General features: G+C 37.5%; 1 protein-coding gene across 1 annotated transcript in view; it reads left to right on the top strand.

Annotated features, from left to right (window-relative positions):
• Window positions 1-22,118, top strand: part of uba7 (ubiquitin-like modifier activating enzyme 7) — an 80,693-nt gene that overhangs the window by 27,581 nt on the left and 30,994 nt on the right. The gene's annotated exons all lie outside the window — the stretch shown is intronic.

Here is a 22,118-nt window from a genome sequence, read left to right as displayed (position 1 = left end):
TAGATTATTTAATCTGCTCTAAGAGTGATGATAATACAGGAGATTGGTTGTACCCAGTGTTTTCATGTAGTATTTTTTGCCTTTCATCCTCTAAATGTTGTACAGCCCATATCTTTTCATTTTATTTAAAAATAACTTGTAATTGAGGAGTGGTGTGGATAAACTGTCTGCTGCTTGATGCAACCATATTTTGATCAGTAATTCTAATTATAACAGTGGTCAACACCTGAATAATGCAGGACAGGATTTCTCTGTAATTCCTGTGTGATGTAGAATGTCATTGAGGACCTTGTCCAGGATCATGACCCATCTGTACTTTTCCTCAACCTTTTGAAGAGAAACATGGAACCTTATACTAGACTGTCCTCTTTGAGAGAATTGGTGAAAGAGACAAAGCATTCAAAAAATGTGTAAGGTATATTATAATAAATGAAGAATTTAAATACTAGAAAGTATTGTGTACAATTCTGTTGCTGCATTGTACAGTAAAGACAGTGCTGTCCTAGAAAGATGTCTGAAAGAAGCTACAGTAATGATCAGGCTTAAAAAATAATTCCATATGCAGAAAGGTTGAAGAAACAGATTATGTTTAAGAGAGAAAATCACAAGTAGACATGACAGAATTGTTCCAAATTTTGGAAGGTATTGATCAGGTGAGCTCCACAGATTACTTCAAATTCAAGAAAAAGTGCTTTTAGGACAACAAGGGGTACTTCTTTATCCAAAGGGTGGTGGGTATCTGAAAAAAAGATGCCATGTTATTGTAACTTTTTAACTGGGAATCTTCAGGAAGCTGCTTTTGCTTTTTATCGTTTTGTTACTATATTTTGTGTGTAGCATGCATTTCTATACAAGCATTTAAATACTACTTGGCACAGCAAGGACTTGAGCTGGAAATCACTTCATCATCTGTCTGACATACCATTTTTAAGAGACAGGTTTCAATTTTTTACAAGAGGCCGTTATATTTTTTCCTCTTTTTTTTCATTTTAAATCCCTAAGGAATATAGCCTCAATGTAACTGCATCCTTTGGGTTTGGAGGTCAGTCCGACCTCTATCTCTGATATTTATGCCAAATGGATTAATGGTTTTCTGTGTTTCTTTTGTGTCTATTTCTGTGTGAGAGCCTTTACGCTTAAAGTTGGGGCCATGCCTGCTGGTGTGATTGAGGGAGTGCATGTCTGTCTGTGAGTTAATAACTTCCTGTCCAGCCGGACTCTTCATAACAAAGTCAAGGAGCGCATTAGACTTTTAAACTCCAGCTATCATCTGCCTGGCACAGGGCCACTTTCCCAGTGTTGCAGACAGGCCTCTGTACACCAGTTCTGTCTGTGTGACCTCTCACTCTGGGACCCATCAGCCACAGGAAACAGGACCTGAACTTTATATTAAACACACATCAACTTTATAAACTCAGCTCCTTGGAGGACCGCCAAGGAAAAGAGAAACAGCTTTAGATACTCCAAAATCCTGACAACCTCTTCAACTTTTCATACGATACAAACGGTTTTACCTTTTTACTGTGTCAACCCCTCCCAAGAGCCTCTCCAGCTCTCTTCCAGAAGACTCAAAACTACTAACAGTGAGGAAGGAAGCATGGGAAAAACACCACCATGTGCTGCCCACATATCTTGTATACTGTAGCTTGTTTCATTGTAATAAATGACCCCGTTACTTATTTCAGGTTGTCAGATGTATTGCTCCTGTTTTATTAAATTTAAATTTACTTCCAGTTTTGGAAATGTAAATGCTTTATAATTTTTTTTTTCTCCAAATCTGCTTGGCTTTATTAATGTCAGTGAGTTTGAGTTCATGTGGTGCTTAGTAGATCCAAATTAAATCAGAAGTGAGAGATGAGAGACAGTTGGCATTGGTAATTGTACAGTAAATACGCAGTGGAAAACAATAATGCAAGTACCTTTTTCAGCTCTGTCACTAATTACACCTAATTTTCAGAATGGTACAAGACAAAATTAAAACATTATTGCCCCTTCTAAACAGTGATGGATAACAATGACTTAGTATTTGGACTAGGCTTTATAGGTATTACAAGAATCTGACCCATTTTGTGTTTATTTGACTAATATTACTGTGTTCTTTTCTAATGTGTTAGAAGGTCATTAAACTGACTATTTGGCTACTTTTAGTGAAATTAGTAGCTTGCAATATATGTTTAGTACCAGGATAAATACAGAGTTTCTAAATTTAAATAAAAATGTTTTCTTGAAGTTTAAAGCAAATGTTTAATATTTTTGCCCCTTGGAAAATATAAATTAATTTCACTTGCTGTGTGGTATACTTTTAGAAATATCCAGTAGAAAACGCCCTTTTCTAAGCTAATTAGAGTATATAGATGGTAGGCATCTTCAAATTTGTTGGAATAAAACAGTTGCAATAGTTTGATTCCTCTCCTGGAGAAAAAAAAAACTAGATTTAAAGCAGAAAAGATTCTCCATATCAAAGACTGTACAATGTATTAATCAGTTGTAGAGTAAATGCCATCCACAGTGAGACATTGCCATCAGTATAATTATTCATTTCTGTCCCTATTCTCGCCCTTGTCTCGAGGCAATTATCTTTCCACTTACTGTTTGCATATAACTAATCACTACTTAAAGTTCTAAGTGCTTCTAATTTTGTTGACTTTGTATTCTTTCTAGATATTTGTGCAAAGTTTAATAGAGGCAACCACTGAGCTGTCAAGTGCTTATTGATTTACGTACTGAGTGGTGCAGTTTTCCTTCTGTACTTGTTACATTTATGTTCTGCTATGTTCTTGATTGATGTTTCTTGGGGATAAGAAGCACAAATCCTGACTTGCTCTCTTAGTCTAGAACTTTATTAACAGATGTTACTGCTGGGAAAACCAGCCCCATACAATGGTAAGGGCATATCACCACCAGGCAGTACTGTAAAGCGTAGGTCATTCTGTAAGAATTATCATAGCCATGCAGTGGCTTGCCAAATAAGTACAAATCTGTCACACAGAAGTTGTTATTTTTCATTGTCTGGCAGACAAACTATTATTTGAAACTCCACAGAGCAGATAATGGTTATTTCTGGCGATTGTTTGATAAATTATTATTTTCCAGAGGTGTAGACTTGTATGCCTAAACTGTAACTGTAGTTTTATTCAAGTTAGCTATTTCCATGCCTGTTTCAATTGTTATCTTTAGATCTGTTTTTGTTTCTGAAGTATACACAAATATACTGTATTTTTAATTGTGTATTTCAAATATACACAATTTAAAAATACTAATTTTGTGATTTGCAGTTTAATGTGGTACCTCATGTGATGAACTTATGCTGTTTCCAGCATTTTTCAGTTATCAGAAAGTGTAGTTGGGACAGTTCAGATTCCCACAGCGGAACTGTACCCTGGAGAATTCAGACCATCACAAGACCCACATAGAATTTAGACACTCCAGTTGACCTGGCCAGCAGGCCTTTGGAAGGTAAGAGAAAGCACCTGGAGAAAACGTGAACACAAGGGAAAATGCAAACTCCACATAGAAAGCTTCCCATTCATGAATCGAACCCAGGTCTGGGAAGAGGCAAGACCACTGTGGGGGAGTCGAGCCTATTCAGACCAGCAACAGGGTAAAGGCAGTCCATTGCAGAGCAAACATAGCCACACACACACACTCACGAGGGTCAGTTTTTCCAGAATTCAGTTAACCTGCCAGCATTGATTTTGACTGTGGGAGAAAACCAGAGCACCAAGAGGAAACCCACATGAACCTGGAGAGAACATACCAATTCCTCTCAGATAGCACCCCAGGAACTGAACCCAGGGCTTCAGAGCTAAAAGGCAGCAGTGCTAACCACTGTGCCACCCATTTTGAATAATTTAAATTTCAGTTTTATAGTGTGCATAAAAAAACATGCCTAGCCACAAAGCAAAATTATAATTTTGTGTTTTACAGTACAAAAGAGCAAGTTATCCTATTTTCCTCTGTCTTTCTCAGCTACAAGAGATAGAAAAAAATGTTGAGGTCATTTATTTGGATTGAATGATAATACTCACAGGAAAACAACAGGAAATAGCTCAAATGTTTGTACTTTTTAGTTTATAAATCTTCACTTGAAAATTTCAATAGGTTTGCTGCTGTTGTTTTTTGGTGAATGCTATGTTTAGATAGTTTATTTCCATTCTTTAATTTTAATCATGTTTTATCTCCTTGAAACATGGATAGGTTGTGTCCTGGCAGAAAGATTAGCAAATCAAGCTTTGTTTTGTCTTTCAAATAATTCCTTCATTAAGAGAACTTACAAATGTTTCCTGTTTGAGATTCTAAACCTTCTTAAGCGGTTTAGATTCATTAAGTGATCTAAAAAAAGTTTCTAAAAAAAATTGGCTGTCTTTTTTTAAATCTGCTGCCTTTTTAACCTTTTTATGCACAGCAACCTAGAAGTACAGAGAGGCAATGGCTGTCACATTGAAACATTGAATGCTGTCTGCTGTACTAAGCTGTTTTCTATCTTTGAGAATACGGCGAAGAAATGTGCCAACTTATTATTTGAAATAAGAGTACCTAAAAGGAATGAAACACTTTCTTTTCTCACTAAATCAGCTTATTGAATACAACTTTGGTATAACTCAAGATGGTTTAGAAATGCTGTGAAGATGCTCAATGTTGAATTTGGCATACAGTATATTGCTTGTACTTTTAACCCAATATTTATTTCTGTGTCTGCATAGACACACATCTTCCTATGCAATGGGTGTTTTCTAGGCTTTAGAGTGTTAAAATCTGGTCCTTTATTGACAATTTGAACCACTTTGTGAGCAGTGGACCATGAACTTTACGTTTTGGGCGTGTAAGAGGTTGTTGAAAGGTAACCAAAGGCATTTTTTTTGTGCCTGCTGTCCCAAGTTTTATATCTGTGTAGTTTATAAAAAAAACAGATAAAATACTCTTCTCCTGCTGTGCTCACCCGAGATTTAGACAGCCTTCTAGATAGGAGCTTTCATGGTACGAGGCCAGAATAGCTTTGATGCCAGCAGACTCTTCCAATGCAAGATTAGCTCCCACACGAAGAGTGAAGTATTGCACTGAAATTGCTGACAAGTTGAAATTTAAAGCAGAACTGGAAAGAAGCTAGTGGATTTCACACCAATCTGCATGTCATCATCATCATCACACCAGGCAAACCCTGAACTTTCTTCACCATCTGGTTTCCTTATGTCCCAGTAATCTAAGAACTTGAGGCTGCCTCATCTATTTGGTTTTTTGGACGCCTTGTATACATACACTATAAGTGCCAGTCCGTACTTTTTATATTTCCCACTGCAGTGCTTTACTTTGACAGTGTTAGTGATGCGAGAAGAACATATCAAGTTCTCAAATTTCTTATTAAGGTGCAGAACAGCGAAAGTGGAAAAATCTTTTGGAACTATCCAATTTAATACTCCTAATTAAAATAAAACATTACCTTTGGAAACAGTTTTTCACAGTTTGGGGGCAAGGTAACCAGTAGTTTTTTCAATATCGGAGGTCATTTCGTTTCCAGCAAAAAATATTTTCTTTTTTGTAATTTCTATCAAATTAGATATTTAAGAAAGCAGTAGTTGTATGGGAAATAGTTAAATTCTAAAGTGCAGAACAAGTCTTTTGAAAACTAACCTACAGTGCCATGCTGTTAGTCTACAAAACTAACACATATACATTAAGTGTGACTGCATGATTCATCATTGAGGTGCACTGGCATTTTTGTGACATATTGAGTTAAAATCAACTAGTAACCTGATTCCTAGTGTTGCAGAGCCCCTATACAAATTAGCCCCTTGGGTGAAAGTTATCCTGTTCTCTGTCCCCTAATAGTCCTGCTGTGTCTGGGGCCAGGAGGGAGGGGTTTCTGCTGCAATAGGACTTAAAGGCCCCAGGTGATTGAGTCTCATCTGTTTTGCATTACCTCATCAGCCAGGACCTGGGGAGGTGGCTCCAGAAAACACACTTGTGTGTGCCCTGTGATATTAATATTAAAATGGTGTATTATATATCCACAACTGGTTGTATACGTGGATTAGTTTAATCTTGATGATTCTCAATTGATAATTTGAGGTATTTTTATTTTGCAAGAATTTAAGCAACCATTTCAGTTAGAATCAATACAGTTTATAGTTTCAAGGTATGCAAGGTTTGACAAGTTGGTTTATCAGGATAGTGTACTTACAGTTGAAGACTGAATCTGTGTTGTGTCCTAAGCAATATATTTATGCAGTACACACTTCTCCGCCTGATGTTCGTGTTGAAAAGCAGTGTTAATGCCTTCATGCAGTTGCTGTGTACCTTGGTTTTGCTTCTGTCTTTCCATGGCTGTGGAAGGATTCAATTGTTTTTGTTCTTACATGCATGATACACTAGTTGGTACATGCATGACGTTTGAACTGAGTCTCCTTATAACAAGAAATCACACCATTAATATGCAAACACTAGTTAATGGAACAACTGAAGTCTTCAGACATGAGAATTTCTGAGCTCCTCAAACACTTTGAAAAAGAGCAATGACATCTAGAAGACATGTTATGAATGCAGCAGTAAAATACTAATTGCTCTGCTGATAAGACATGTTTGGCAGGGTTTATTGCCAGTATGTATAATACTATGATAGCATTAAGATCCAGTAGAATTTATCCATGATATTATGCTTCAAGATGTTTGACTTTTTTCTGTTAATATATCTGTTCTTTGTGTACGATACAATAACTTGAACAGGGCATTGTAATAGCAGTTAATGTTATTGCATGGGACTGAAAGACACCCCCATAGCCTCACAATAGGACTGAAATTCACACCCAGTCTGGCTGCAATCCATATACTGTATATATATATATCCATATTCTCCAGATACTTACATGGGTTTACTGCACATCCTTGGGTTAAACCTGGTTAGATGAATTATTGTACAGTATGTGAGGGCTCTGTAATGGCCTGAAGTCCAGTCCAGGCAGTGGTCATACTTTTCATCCTGTGCTTCTGGGATGAACTGCAGGTCGCCATGGCTCTCAACAGGAGTAAGTACATAGCTTTCTGATAGATGAGAGGACTGATGGAGGGATGGACACCAAGACTTCATTTACTTTACCCGAATGGATCCTTGTAGAAATTTGTGTATCTCTTATGAGTTCCTGTAGCTATCATCGAATCCTCTGAAAACATGTCCCTTACTAGAATTTAGTGGTCTTTTTGTTCTGGACACTGTCCTAATATAGTTTTAATTTAGGTAAATGCATGCAAGAATGTTGAATTCAAATGAAAGAAATAGGTTTGAGTGCTAATTTGTAGGAAAGCCAATTAATATTTGTGTTTATAAGCGTTCATATAGTATTTTTAAACCATATTTCAAGTTAAGCTGCCTAAGCCTGTGCAATTGTGAAGTTTCAGCATATTGCATGGGTATATTTGTGGAAATGCTACAGATATTATGTAATTCCTATAGGATAATGAGCTGCACAGTTTAAAAAAAGAGGGATGGTCAGAAGTAAGAATAGGAGAATTTTACAGGAGAGTGAAATCCTTAATGTCTATTTTGTATGGTTCTTGTTTGCTAGATTGTAGGTCTGCAGGCTAGCCAGTTAAAAATTCTACCCAAGTATGATGCACCAACAATGCATGTGTTGTGTTGTAAAGATACTAATGGAAAAGTTGTAAAGTTAGCAAATGAAGTAGATGATTAGCATTCTGTGTTAGAGTGGAACTGCCGTGTCTCCATCCTGTTGAGGATAAACCTGCTTTCACTGTTTCATTTCAGTGAGTTTTAGCCCGTATTTCTTCACGATGAGTTCTAAATGTGTAAGATGGCTCTGAGATTGCAATCCCATGTTCTTAATAAGCCCGTGTGGCAGAAGAGCAAACCTCCAACCTTGTCAAGCACATAATGTGGAAAAGTAATCATTAAAAGAGGCACTTCATATAAAAACCTCATTTCTGCTGCATTCATCGCATTTCACAAGCAAGCAGAATTGGATTTCTATAATCACACAATTACTCTCCATCTGGCGATAAGCCTGCCCTTGTATTTAGTTACTTTCAGTGTCTTTGTGTGTTTTCCAGAAGGCTTGGTGTTTACCTGTGGTACAAGTAGAAGCACAGTTGTTTGACCAGATGGTGATTAATCTAAAGCAGGTCCGTAGGAAACTCGGCAGCAGTGGACCTGCAGTATAGCTCAGGTCAGACTGGTACCCAGCGTGTCCTCACTGCTGTCTGTCACCAGCATGACAGGGCTTCAGGCTGGTGTCCAGTTACTCAGAGGAAACATGTGTCTCTGTGAAGCTCTAAGATAAGAAGTTCTGGTTCTTAAATATTAGGAACTGAAATTGTCACAGGGCTTTTTTTTTGGCACACCATATTAATTCGTATTTGTGCAAACAAGCTCCGAATCTCAAAGCACAGTTGTATGAAAGAAATGTGCTTAAGGATAAATTATGTAAGTATGTAATATCTGCTTTCAAATTGAAATATGGAGATTTTTATTTGGATCATTGAAAATCAGTTAGCATACTCAAAATATAAGTTTTGAATGTCAGGTTCGTGGGGGTCATGTTATTAAAGCAGATTTTCTGGGATCCTGAATATAGGGGTCAGATGAGATGGGCCACATGGCCTGCTCTCATTCATAACCTTCCTTATGTTTTAAATACGGTTAGGAAAAAAAACTAGAAGGAATTAACTACTCACCGTTTTTGCCTATTTTACATTTCCTATTTACCATTTTGCTGCCATTGCTTTTTTTATGAAGATAAACGGTAGTATGGTATGAGCCATTCCAGAATTCTGTGCTTTGCTGAGAAACACCCAAGTACTTGCAAAGTGCCCTTTAATCATTTCTGTCCAGCACAGGTTTTTTTTATTTTGGTAGACCGAACTTAATCTGGATTTTTTGTGTATTTGATGGGCAAATGTTTGAAGTCATGTGTGACAGCCATTTAATCTCACTTTAATTTAATGTTAAAAAACGCTTTCTCAAGGCAATTTTGGCAGATGGGACAGGCTCCGTAATGTGGTCTGACTAGACTTCAGAAAACAGTGCTTTGTCATGGTTTAGCAATTCTTTCTGCGACAGGCAGTGTTGTTTTAAGGCGTAACTCAAGAAGAAAAACTAATCTTCTTGTTTTTTTGATTTAGTGACCTAAAACATTCAATGTCCACTTCTCTAAATTGTTTAAGAAGCCAATGAGACAGAAAACTCAGAACACAGGCCCATCAAAACACTAATAAGGATATTACCTTACATGTTTGCAATGTGATACAGCCAGGCAGCTTTTAAGTCCATGTGGTGTCCAGTCAAGGCGCCACTAACTTGATTTTATTAACCTCCTAGGGAACAAGCCATTCGTGAATGATAACCTGGACACAGTCCATATAGCAGTGACCCAGTGCAGTGCATGTGGAAGCACTATAACTGATGTATACATCACCCACACTGAGCACTTTTCATTTGCTGGATATTCTGTTAGAAGTAATCAGTGAGACTCCCTCTTTTGTCCTCCTGGATTTCCAATAATGTTTATAATAATTCAATTATTACTATCTTCTTTGCAGACACACCGGACTTACAATTTTGATTAACTTTACATAATGCAAAAAATAAGCAACAAGATTCACAAAATCTGCAAGATCAATGCAAGTGCCTCACAAATGAAACATAGGAATACAAAACAGAAAACAGATTCCAACAGAATTCCATTTTTTAATGTAAGTGCGTTTAGCAAATTCCATTGTCGAATTTCTGGTCATAACAAAGGTGACTTGGCCCTTCCGAGACGTTTCCTCATTTGTTGGCGCAAGCACAGTTTCTCTTTCACAGCTGTTTCCTAATATATGAAGCTCCCAGTGTGTTTTCTTCCTATAGACCTTCATAAATGTCAACACTCTCAGTTAAAGAAATAACCCAGACAACATAACAGAAAGCTCTTTAGTATCGCGCTGTAGGAAGCATCTCTCCTGTCTTTAAGTGGTTATGAGATTTTTAGCAATAAAAGGCACAGAACTGTTTTTCACAGCAGTCTCAACAATAGGCTTTTCTTATTTCTCTGTTAATGTTATTTAGCTGAAGGTGGCAACAGTCCCACCTGGAGGAGTTGATCTTTTCTTAAAAAATATTGTGCCATTAAGATGGCAGTGGCAAATGCAATATGAAATCTTCACAGTACCATATTGAACCAGTGCAATAAGGTATAGTACATAGTTAATCAAATTTAACTCTTCCTAGAGATCCCAGCTACCTTCCACCAAAATCAAACTGACAGCAATTTATGCTCAAAAGCATAAATTATACAAATATTATAAAAATATTTTATATATGAGATCCGAAGTGTATTTTGCCTCGGCTCCTTTGCTGCTTTTGTGAATAAAGTTGTTAGAAAATGGATGTACTGTATATTTACCAGTCTTACAAATTGCTTTATATGTGTTTTTTTGGACCATGCTGAAAGTGTTGGCTTTCTTTTCCGTGCTAGTTATAGATATTTCAAGAGTACTAAGCATAGAAAACTCCACAATGAATATCTTCAACCAATGAAAATACAGTTGATAGCCAGAATCAAAACTACAGAAGGCACAAAATTACTAAAGTTGAAGAATGTTTCATGTGAAAATGTGTTCATTCTTGTTAAAGGTGTTTTGATGTCTGCCTCTTTAAAGTGTTCTTCACTGTTTATCTTAGATTTGTGGAATCACTGAGAGGCTTATGAAAGCCAAGAAATGAGAGGCAGAGTAGTCCCAGATGGAAGTAGAGTGTTGGAACACATGTTCAGCTTTCTTTGATTGTTTTGGGTGTTCCAGCAGTTCTTTATATTCCACAGCTTGAAGTTCTTTTTCACCACAGAGTGGGCGAAACTATATCCATTATCCTTTTTTTCCTAGTCATGCATCTAACAAAATAATGGACAGAAATGCATTATGAAATCTGCAGGAATATCACGTTACCCAAACTACAACTGGCTTTTATTTCAGGAGATTTGTCTGAATGATTACCGGAGTGTAGACGAAAAGCCTGTACTCCACATTATACACAGGGGTGCTGTTCTCTGAGATGGAATACTAATAGACATCACTAAAGCTGAGAATCTGTATCTTCCAAAGTTAAAATGCCTACACATTGGAAAACATTGTTTTCATCGTGATTTCCTTTTGGCAGCACTCTGGTCTTTGTTGCGGTGTAGATGGACCTGTAATCTTTTTAAACCATATTTTCTTGACTCCACTGAGGGCAGTGTACTGTACATGTGTTGTCAGCCCCCACCACTCCCTCCCCATTTCCTAATTGAATTAACTGGAGCTAGGCTGGTTCCTGAGCTCTGTTAAACTGCGGGTCAAGGCCATCTCTCACAGAGGTGCTTTGTTGGGTTTTACAGAAATGAAGGCTATTTCCTGCTTTCACAGGAAGTGGCATATTGGAAACAGATTTTCCTGAGAGAACTTCAGTATAATCATTTACAGACCCCAAGAAGGAGGGGAAGGAGCCGCCTTTGAAACTCATCCCCTCTCTTCTTTTTTTAACGATCTTTCATTTCTTTTTTGCTTCAAAGGGAAAAAAAATTGGTTTCTTCTCATTTCTACCCCCAATCTCTTTCCATTCCACTTTTGCATTACAGCAGGGGTTTTGTAATGTCATACAGCCCTGAGTGAAAGGAGACACCCAGTCTTCAGAAATAGAAGAAGAAACCCGGTTTAATAAACAAAAGACTTTGCACAAAGTCAGAGAACACCCAGTATAAACACAGAACAGACATTATTATTCCTGTATATATAAACTCAAAAGAACTTTAGAGCATTTGAATTTAGGGGGAACTGTATGAAGGCCAGATTGTCTAACCTAGCCATCTTTTAGGTGGCAGAAGTCATCTAAATGACCCTCCTGTCACAACCTCTTTGTCCATTTTATACCAAAGCAGAGATGTTAATTCATTTTTGTGGTCTTACCGCCTGACTTTCAAAATTAAATTTGCAAACTGATTTATTTATCATTGTAAGGCAGGATGTCTATGGTGTGTAACATTGTGATTCGAGTGGAGTGTTTTACCATTTGGAAGGAGGTAGAATTCAATGGACTGTTGATTTTAGGCCTAAAAGTGTCAACGCATTTGATAAATTGATTCCAGCCACGTCAGCAATTTACATCCTCAGATAGCATAGGTCTTCTTGGTAATACTGTTTTTAAAGGTAAGAGGTCAGTTAAAATGTATATTAATTCAACATTTGTTTTCCTCCCATGATAATAAAGCTCAACTGCAAAGACAGTAAAAGACAATGAGATGCATATTAGAAGAACGGCATTTATAGTTTTTTTGGTTGTGACACTTATGGAGGATTTAAGATCAAATCCCGAGTTATAAACACACCAGTTTATGGAGCACAGTGTGCCCCGGAACTTGTCTTTTTTAAAATGTGATTCTGTATTACTTTCTGTTTAAACCTTGTTAACACTGGGTTTAAGAGAAAATGCAACAGCCTTGTGACAACTACTGTACCTCTTATCTTATATCATAGCGTACTCCTGGCAAACATTTCTGCGTCCATACATTATTTCAGGTAAGAGCTAAGGGGATTTAACAGTCAGATATACAAGTTAAATATTCTGAGTCTTATAGAAAATGTGGTCTAGCACAGAGGAGCGAGTCGTGAGTACTGAAAAACAAAGCCCTTTGCTGTGGATGACAGGATTAGGTGTGTGTAAACTACCGCTCAGAAGATTACAACAGACTCAGCCTCCAGAAGCAGCACTGTTCCTGGGAGACAGTTTGGCTAGTCCAGGTATAATCTAGTAGCCCCGTGTACTCCCCCAGGGAGCTGCAACATGGATTATCATGGTGATAACCCAGGGGTCACTGGGAGTGTGCTGTGGATTAGGCCCTGTACTAGCACTGTGAAGGGGAGGCATAGCCATTTTAGCAGCTCAGGCCTTTGAATTTCAAGATCTCTGATCTCCGTGACATCAGATATTTCTTCACTAGAGAAATGTCAACTCCATGTTGGGGTAATATTTTTTTAAAGCGCTGACAAATTGGGGATAATGTCTTTTTCTATTACATTTGATAGAACTTTTCATTTAATCTTCATCCCTTCTCTTTGTACACTCCTGTCGTGATTCCTGAAGTAGTTATTTTATTCAGGAAAGGAAGGTTTATACCAAGGCTCACTGGGCTAAGAATGTTCTATGCAAGGAAATCCCATAAAAAAAATGTTTTCGGAAAGGCCACTATAACACAGTTTAGAAAGGTTGCTGTATTAATTTCCTTTTACTGCCTTTTAATGTTAATTCATGTGGGCTATCAAATCACTTTTTATTTTTTATTTTTGTTTGTCATGCCTCAACACAGATTATTGCTGTTTTGCTTTCTTTGTCTTGAAGCTATATAATGTACTAAGTTATAAGTTGTGTATTTTAGATCAAGCACTATTGCCACGTTCACTTCGCTCTTAATGTGGTTTGTAAATAAGGGCATTTGCTAGGGATTCCCTGAAGTGTAGTTCAGTTTTCTTTATCGTGCCTGACTGTGGGAAAGTTTTAGGCTTTGCTCATATTTGTCTGTAGTATAGTAAGACAGAGCCTTTTATGGAGTTGTAATCGCAGGGTAGCCATCTGGCACAAAACTTCAACAAAACATGAAATTTCTGTGATGCCACGTGGAGCAGTTTGTACCAACTAACCGAAAGGCTCACAGAATTAAAATGAATTTCATCCTTTCCATCAGTGAAATGCTTGTTAAACTGTAGCTGGAACATAGACATGTAATAAAAGAAGGTTAGTGCATACTCTTTAATGAACATGGAGCTGTCTGAAACTGCGCTGATAGAGGCACCTAATAGGTATGGCATCAATATGTATATATGTGTTTTCTTGCATTTGATATTGGTGTATACTTTTCACTCAGTATTTTTCCTCTGTTGTGCAGAAACACAGTTCTGTGGCATTTTAAAAATTGCAATTTCAAGATAATGATTAATATTTTATGGTACAAAAAGTAACCTTTTAGCTTTCTGAACGTGTAAAAATGAATAAATGTTAATGATGAGTAATACCTAACAATGAGTGAATTGGATTTGACTGCTTAACTGTGATAGAATAACTACCACTACACTTCATTCTGGTTGCTCGTATTTTACCTTTCAGTTCTGATCATGCTTTTGAAAATTTGGATTAGTGTGGATTAAAGATTAAGTGATAAGTTTAGTTTTGGCTCACCTTAATTATGATGTAATATTAACGTTTTTTTTTATAATGCATGCCCTCACAGATTTTGTTATTCTGTGATCTCAGAAATCAATTTAAAATTCACATTCATTTGGAGAATTCCATGGCAACCACAGAAGAATCACTTGCTACACCCATGCACAGAAAACAAGTCTAGTGGACTGCTTTCATAAAGTTTTGCCTGTAAATAATAATGCTACAAAAGGTCATCCACTTCCCCAATATGTTTCACAGAAATCAATGGCAGGTGTTCTGAAGTTCATGAACTGTTGTGTTTGAGCACAAAAGAAAATCAGTGGTTATTGTCATAGGATCTGAATTTGGTGTGTTTTTTTTCAGTTTTTTCCCCACCCATGAAAAGATTAAAGATTTGCAAGCTCTCACTGTGGCTAAAATTTCTCCTAAGAGTTAATTATACATGTGGTCGTCGGATCACAGTAGATACAGGTATCTCTCTTTCTTCTTCCTTCAAATTCACCAGTAGGTAATCTCTAGCACATTTACTGCAAATGTTAGAGGGCTTATATTCTTTTCAATGAAGCCTTTTCTTCAGCCCTTCGACATCATTGGTTGTCACCTTGACTGACTTCAAAGCTTCAGGATTTAGCCCTTTTAGCCCTCTATAACAAGGCTCTGGTCACCTGTGCAGGTGTTTCAAACCAGGTGGGAAATTCCCCTATGGTTTCCTAGCAACAGAGCAGGTGATATGGTCTGTAAGAAAACAGCTATGAGTAAGCCCCCCTCCCCCATGCTCCCGAGTAAGGAACAATACACATGAAATGCTTTCCGAAAAGTTGAAAGCCGAACCCCGAGAATGAGTTGACATGACTAATATGGGTCTTTGAGTAGGGCAATATGGCAAAAGGGCAAAAAGTACACTTATAAATTTAAAAACCTTTTTAGGTAAACATAAGGCAATATCAATAAGAATTTCTTATGAATTGACAATGCTTGAAGCGTTGCTGTTTTTCTTATATTTACTAAAACAATAATAAAATAACCTTATGCTTAATTATAATGAATCACATGTATTATCAATAAATATCAGTAACATTAATATCGTTAGTAATAATGCAATGCATGTATTGTTATTGTTATTGTTATTGTTATTGTTATTGTTATTATTATTATTATTATTATTATTATTATTATTATTATTATTATTAATAATAATAATAATATTACCATAATCATTCTAATTGGAATGTCTAAGTGGCCACAGCCTCTGTTTGACATATTATCCAATGCATGGCACCTCCTACAGGTTCCCCGATCACCGTTTTGCTTTTGAAATTCTGATACAGGGGGAGGAGTGCTACAGTAACTGTCAGTATGCCAGGCCTTTGCTTGAATGAGTAATTATGAGTCTTTTCCCCTCATTCTGCAGTTTTGCATTTCCTCTCCCTGTTACATGCTCATCCTGAAGGGTACATACTCTTTCACAAAGCCAATCCACTGACAAAAAGTATGCGAAAATATATGAACTAAAAGCAAAACATTGTATTGGATAATGTACACTAGTTGGCCAAACCAGGTTTGCAATGATATGTTGATGCAGACTCAGCTACACAGAGAGTTTGCTGTTAATATGACTGTCCAGCTCAGTGAGTTTGTGTTAATCGATCAACATTGAAGCAAGTCTATAATATCTTGAATGTAAGCGAGCTGTCTGTTGTCCTCTGGTAGGCATTCAGAGCACCTCACGCTGTAATTTTCTTACAATCTGAGAGCTGTCTCATGTTTGCTAGTAAATCACAATCTGCATCTATTGTATTGGGGTATCTAAATCTACTCTGAACAAACTGCAGTATGTCCAAAATTCAGCAGCCAGAATCCTGACCAGGTCTAGTGCAAGTGTTCACATTACTCCTATCCTGGAGTCCTTGCACTGGCTTCCGGTCAAATTCCGTTTAGACTTTAAAATCCTCATGCTCACCTACAAGTATAAGGCTTTACATGGCTTGGCACCTCAATACCTGTCTGAACTTTTATCGCCCTACTCCCCACCTCGCAACCTCCGCTCTTCAAATTCTGCCCTCCTTACTGTCCCCCAAGCCCGTCTACATTGTATGGGCGACAGGGAGTTCTCCTGCTATGCCCCAAAGCTCTGGAAATCTGCCCAAGGATATCAGAGAGTCACCTCCTCTAAACTCCTTCAAATCCAGACTCAAAACCTTCTTCTTCAGAAAAGCCTTTACTTAACTGGTTCCATTCTTCACCCCTCTGCTCTTCTTAGTACCACCTTCCACGGTCTCCTCTATTGTTATTGTTGTAATTGTAATTGTGTCTTATCTTGTAAAATCTTCTTATTTTTGTTGTAGTCTTTTTATTTATTGTTATTGTCATCCTGTAAAGCGCTTTGAGAAACCACCTTTAAAGGCGGTTTAAAATAAAGTTTATTATTATTATTGCATTTACATAGGGATATTTCTTGCTGCATGCCTGCAAACATCAAGAAAGCCACAAAAGCAGCTATTTTTAAAGTCTGTCTAACCAGAATGTTAGCTCTATTTATGGTTATGCTTTCTTTGACTCCCCAGAATTTTAAAGTGCTTCTAAAATACTTAACATGTAGGCTAGAAGCAAAAAATTGTAGGAGAGCATTTTTGTGCTGCTGTATGGTTTTCTCCAGTGCCACACTGCCAATAGCAACAAGAATTTGCTGGAATTCGTAGATTAGGGTTGGGCACGCTGGTGAGTAAATGCTCTGTGTCATTTGGTGATTAAACCCTGTATTGCATATCACGTCCTGTGGGGAAACATGTATATTATGTTGGAGTTTAAAGAAAAAAATTCCCTGGAAGTTGAACAACCCAACTCTCCAGCGACAGAAAATGAAGTTTGCAGCTGCCTTTACTCACAAGTGACTTGTTGTGATTTTGAGGTCCAGACGTTGTTACACACGTTTTAGGTTTGTTCAATTGATGCTAAAGACCAAACACATTATATCAGGCACATTATGCTACTCAGGTGTGTTTTTATGGGGGGAAAAACACAAAAGTATTACACATTGAGAAATTTAAATGTGCTTCGTTAATTGTTGTAGGAGTTCATGTGTGTTTTTAATTCATTTTCACTAATGTAAACTTGAAAGGCAAAACATCACCAAGTCGTCCTGTTTAATTTCCCTTTTGCAACAGAGTGAGCTGATTTTTGGCTGCTACGTATCTGCAAACAGTATCTGCTTGACCTTCCCGTTATGGGTGAATGTGTTGCTGCCAAGATCTTTACACTTCAGCACATGTTGCCTTAGATTTACATTTCCTGTGTTCCAGCTTTACTCTGAGTATTTCATTTTTAGAAATCTCAGTAGAAAAACAGTGATGTTTTCCTTTATCCAACAATGATATAACTAAAGAGAACTAGCTAAAGAAATTTACAGTACTGTAAGGCATTAACTTCCAATTGTGAATCAATAATTTCCTGATTCTTTTCTCACATGTGAGTTATGTGGGCCAGAGGCCTTGTTTTAGATTTTAATTGAGGCCAAGTGTCCCTCTTGCAACTTTTAGCACCTGATTGTTAGGAAGGGAAGATCAGGCTTTGAGCCCAGCCCTGGGCCCTCATTAAGGGGAATAATCAAGTTATCTGTTGCAACCCTACTTTGAACTACGCTCAGCCCACCCCTGCTGTTCCTAGCAAGGCAGCGGGGGCACCACAACAGCTCACGAATCGCCACTCTGACATTTGTTATGAAAGGGAACTTATTTCAGTGCTTGGGGTAGTTAATTGCATTTGGAAATGATCATCAGGCTCTAATTAAAGCAAGACTTGCAGCTTCTGGTTGATGTCAGGAACCTAATCTCTGTGAGGCCTGGTAACAATTTCTAATATACGTCTATCTACATTTATTTTTCCTTTGATAGGTCTGGTTTATTTCTGAAGTCAATAAAGGGAACTCAGACAAAAAAAAATAGGTTTATGATCTATGCTGCTTCACATGGCTTCATCTTTTGGTGTCAGTTACACTATTCCCAGGAATAATTAAGCGCTGCAACTTTAAAGCAGATATGCTCCTTGGGTGGCTTTTGTGCTAGGTGGCAAAGTCGAGCAAAAATTTTAATTTTAAACGCAGAGTATCTTTAAATAGAAGTCAATGCAAAATTCTACTATATTCTACTATATAATTCTACTATTGTATCATACAAGCATCAACAAGCTTACTAAATCTTCAAGTAATTGTCTAAGAATATGATAATAGTTGTAGTTACAGATAAATATACAGTATTTTCAAGAAAATTGCTATGTCGCCACTATACATACAGGAATATTTACTTGCATATTAAAATGTATATAATTTAATGATTTCAATGGAATTTTCACATAGAGGTTAAAAAAAAAACCAATGAATAGCTTTTCCATCTGAGGTCCAGACTGGTGTATCACTGCTGCTGTTCCTCTTCTCTCTCCCTTTCTGTGCTCCCCTGGGTTCCTGCTGCCTGATTCTCAGTTCTCTGATGTCTGCTCTTATGCCACATGCTGAGAATTGCAGTGAGAACCAGTCTCCGTAGGGAAACTCCATCTCTAGCAGCTGAGTGTGGAGACATGGACTCTTAGCCCCTGCCTCTGTTTTCTGACACCCTAAGGTTGTCTTGTTGACTCAACAAGTGGCCACAGGCCTAATCCACTTATTCAAAAGGCACAGTAACATGAAATGAGTTCCACAGATGCAGAGCAAATGCAGCCTTTAGTGTGTTAATTCTCCCTCGAATTGCACTTCATGTTGCTGAAGACTCGAAGACAGATCGCACTCAAACTCTTTCTAAAATCCATACATTAATGTCTCATCTTCTGCCAGAACTCTGATTTACTAGTTAATTTTGTTAATTTTGCTTTACTGGAAAGGTCACATAAATCCGTTACTATGCAAAAAATAGTAATAGTTTCATTATTGGGGCTTAGGGTTAGGCTCTGTGTTTTTCAGGACTTAGTCTGTAATATAATAAATATAAAACATTTATTGTGCTGCATTACTGTATGTTTTGCAGTATTGAAGTGTTTTGAGAGTAAAGACTGATTTCTATCTAGAAAAATAAAAATCTTAAATAGGGCATTACAGCTTATAGCTGTAACAGCTCTTGATTCTTGGGTTCAATCAGGTTTTGGGGTACCTTCTATGTGGAGTATGCATGTTTTGCCCCATGGCCATATGGGTTATTTCCCAAGAACATTCTGGTTAGGTTAATTGTCTATAAATTCTCATTGTTTACTTGAATGTGTGAACTGCAATTGACATGCAACCCAGACAGGGTTTGGCTTTTGTTTTGTCTCCCTAAATAAGTCTGTCAGTTGTATCTAAAATGATAAAATATGATTATGTAGAAAAGAAGCTTTTTTCTTTCGCTTTTCCACACCTATGTTTTAGCTATCTATATTTACAGAATCATTTTTAAGTTATTTCCCCCAAACATGCTTAAATGTCTCCCTAAAAATGCATTTAATCTTGCCTAGGTCAGAAAGATGGAGACCACTAGAAATCTATATATAATTCATCAATTTTTGCCCCTTCTTCTGCCAGTAGTCTCCTATACCAGTTAATGTTGTTAAATAGTACAAACCGTGAAACACAAACACATGAAACTTGTGAAATGGTTTCACTGCGGAACAAACAGGCAGTCAGCATGACTGTAGATGGAATGCTGTGGTTGAAACGTTCCAAATTGACTGTATGTTCCCAAAAGTCCTGTGAGGAAATGGCAAAGTATGAAATGGAAAATAAATGATGACTGATGACAACAGCTCCTGCTCGAGGAAAGCTTTCGAACCAGAAGGACAATCAGGTCGGACAGACGGGCTTAATTCACATTGCAGTGTCAATTGCTGGAGCTGAGAGCAGATGAAGGGAGTCGGATGAAAGTGTCTCTGAATATAAACGGCCGCCATTAAGTGTGAGGAGCACATTCTGCATCTGAAGTAAAGGAGAGAGAAGAGGGGCCACGAGCAGGCTGAGGACGCCATTTGTTGGCCACCCTGGAACTCAGCAGGGACTTGCGCATTTTGACTCCATAAACCTTCCACTGAATTCCTCATAATGAAATCACTTCTACAGAGAGAAACAGGATGAAGCTGTCTGAAACTTCTGTCAGCTGCATAGAAATACAAAAAGCCTTTAACACTCATTGAGATTATCTGTTGTGTGTCCTTAGAAATCAGGGTAGACAATTCAGAGGGCTGGAAAGCATGGCGATTCTTTCACACCCTTACTGTAACATTATGTCCCCACACGGTACTTTTACATGAATAAAATGCTTTTGCTCTTTCTGCTGTATGGATTCACTGGTGCAGTGGAATTGTTTTCCTGTTTTTTGTTCTTCTCCCCTGATTTTTCCTTTTATTAAAAAGCACCTCTACTTAACATTTGAATTCTGATTTCTCTTTTAATAAAATGGGTTTGGAGAAATCTTGTTTCAGACTATTATAATCTCATAGTCTAGGTTGTAGCACCAATGTAGGCACCAACAAGCTTGAGGTATATACCTTAATGTCTTGACGTTAAAAGAAAGACTTGTAGATAAAGCTGTTTTTATAGAAATGTGTAAGTAGTGACTGAATTTTGAGATCTGTTATATTATAATCTGGAGGAAAATTTATTGTTCTTGTACAACTTCATAGCAGTGCAGAAATACTCCTTTGCCTTTCATGTTCTTTGATGCATTTTGATAAAATCTTGTCTGTTGCTTAGATACCACGATGGCTGAAACAGAGCTGATGTGAATGCGCTTTGCAGCTTTCGAACAGCTTTTGAAACAGCCTGTCATTTTATTCAGGCGTTTACAGAATTGAATCAGGCAAAGAAATAAAACACCTTCATAATCCTGTTCTTTCACTCAGTGGAGCCCATACCTCATTAATCTACCCAGCCAGGATAACCCATAGCTCGGTTAAAGTTCAGGTGGAGATTTTCTCATTTCTTCATTATGCATCTCACCATGTTAAGAGAGACTGTGCAGAACCAATATGAAAACAAGCAAGCTTTATAAAAGAGAACTGATTTTGCTGTTTATCAGCTCTATTTGGCAATTCCTGATTTGAATTGAACCTTTGCGATACAGCAGTGGGTATTGGCTGCCTTTAAGATCTGTTCTTTCCAGGGAATGTCAGCATCTCCTCCCTATCTTTTCCATATGTCTTGTTTTCTGTAGAATGCACCTTAACACATCCCAGAAATATCATCTCCTTTTGTTGCATTTTTTCCCCCCATTGATCTGAGATAAAGGTACACGAAGGGCACCCCATGCTCCAACTCAAAGCTCCATCCCATCAGAAGCTCCTGGCTTCTGCCTGTACTTCAAAGCTTCCTCATCCTTCACACTCCTAATCCTCAGATAGCTCTTATACCTGGAGATAACCCAGCCCCTGGTTTACAGTTTTATTAAGGACGGCACCTTTGAGATAAACTGCGATATTAACTCCTTTGTGTCCGTAGGTTTTCTAATAGATACAGGTTTGCCAAGTGTTCATCAAAAAGGTAACTAAGAAGTTTGGCTCAGCAGGACTGTAATAGATTTCACTGTCAGTTTATTTGAGGCACATTGTAATTGAGAAGCACCTTTTGTCATTCTTCAGCATGCAGACATCTGTCCAAGAGTATCCTTATGCTGTGAATTGTGTGCTGCATGCTTTGCTCTAACTCTAACAAAGCTAACTTAATATTGTTTTCTTAAAAAGCATCCAATGCACACAGCACAGCAATTTCTTAGCAGCACAGCCTTCTGTTCCTTCATATAACCTGGACTTTTTTACTCTTGAGGGCTAAAAAATAATCTTCCTAATTCTTAAAATATATAGTATTCTTTTAGTTCCATGCCGCCTTCAGCATTGCCTGTATTTTCCATGTGTGCGTTTTATTTTTATCATATTAACACAGATCTCTGACACCATCAGTACTGGTTTGATGTAGAATTGAAGTTCAAATCCC

This window comes from Lepisosteus oculatus, chromosome 4 (assembly GCF_040954835.1).
Source record: "Lepisosteus oculatus isolate fLepOcu1 chromosome 4, fLepOcu1.hap2, whole genome shotgun sequence".
Classification (NCBI taxonomy): domain Eukaryota; kingdom Metazoa; phylum Chordata; class Actinopteri; order Semionotiformes; family Lepisosteidae; genus Lepisosteus; species Lepisosteus oculatus.
The sequence above is the reverse complement of the archived record's forward strand: the minus strand, read 5'-3'. Positions and strand labels throughout refer to the sequence as shown.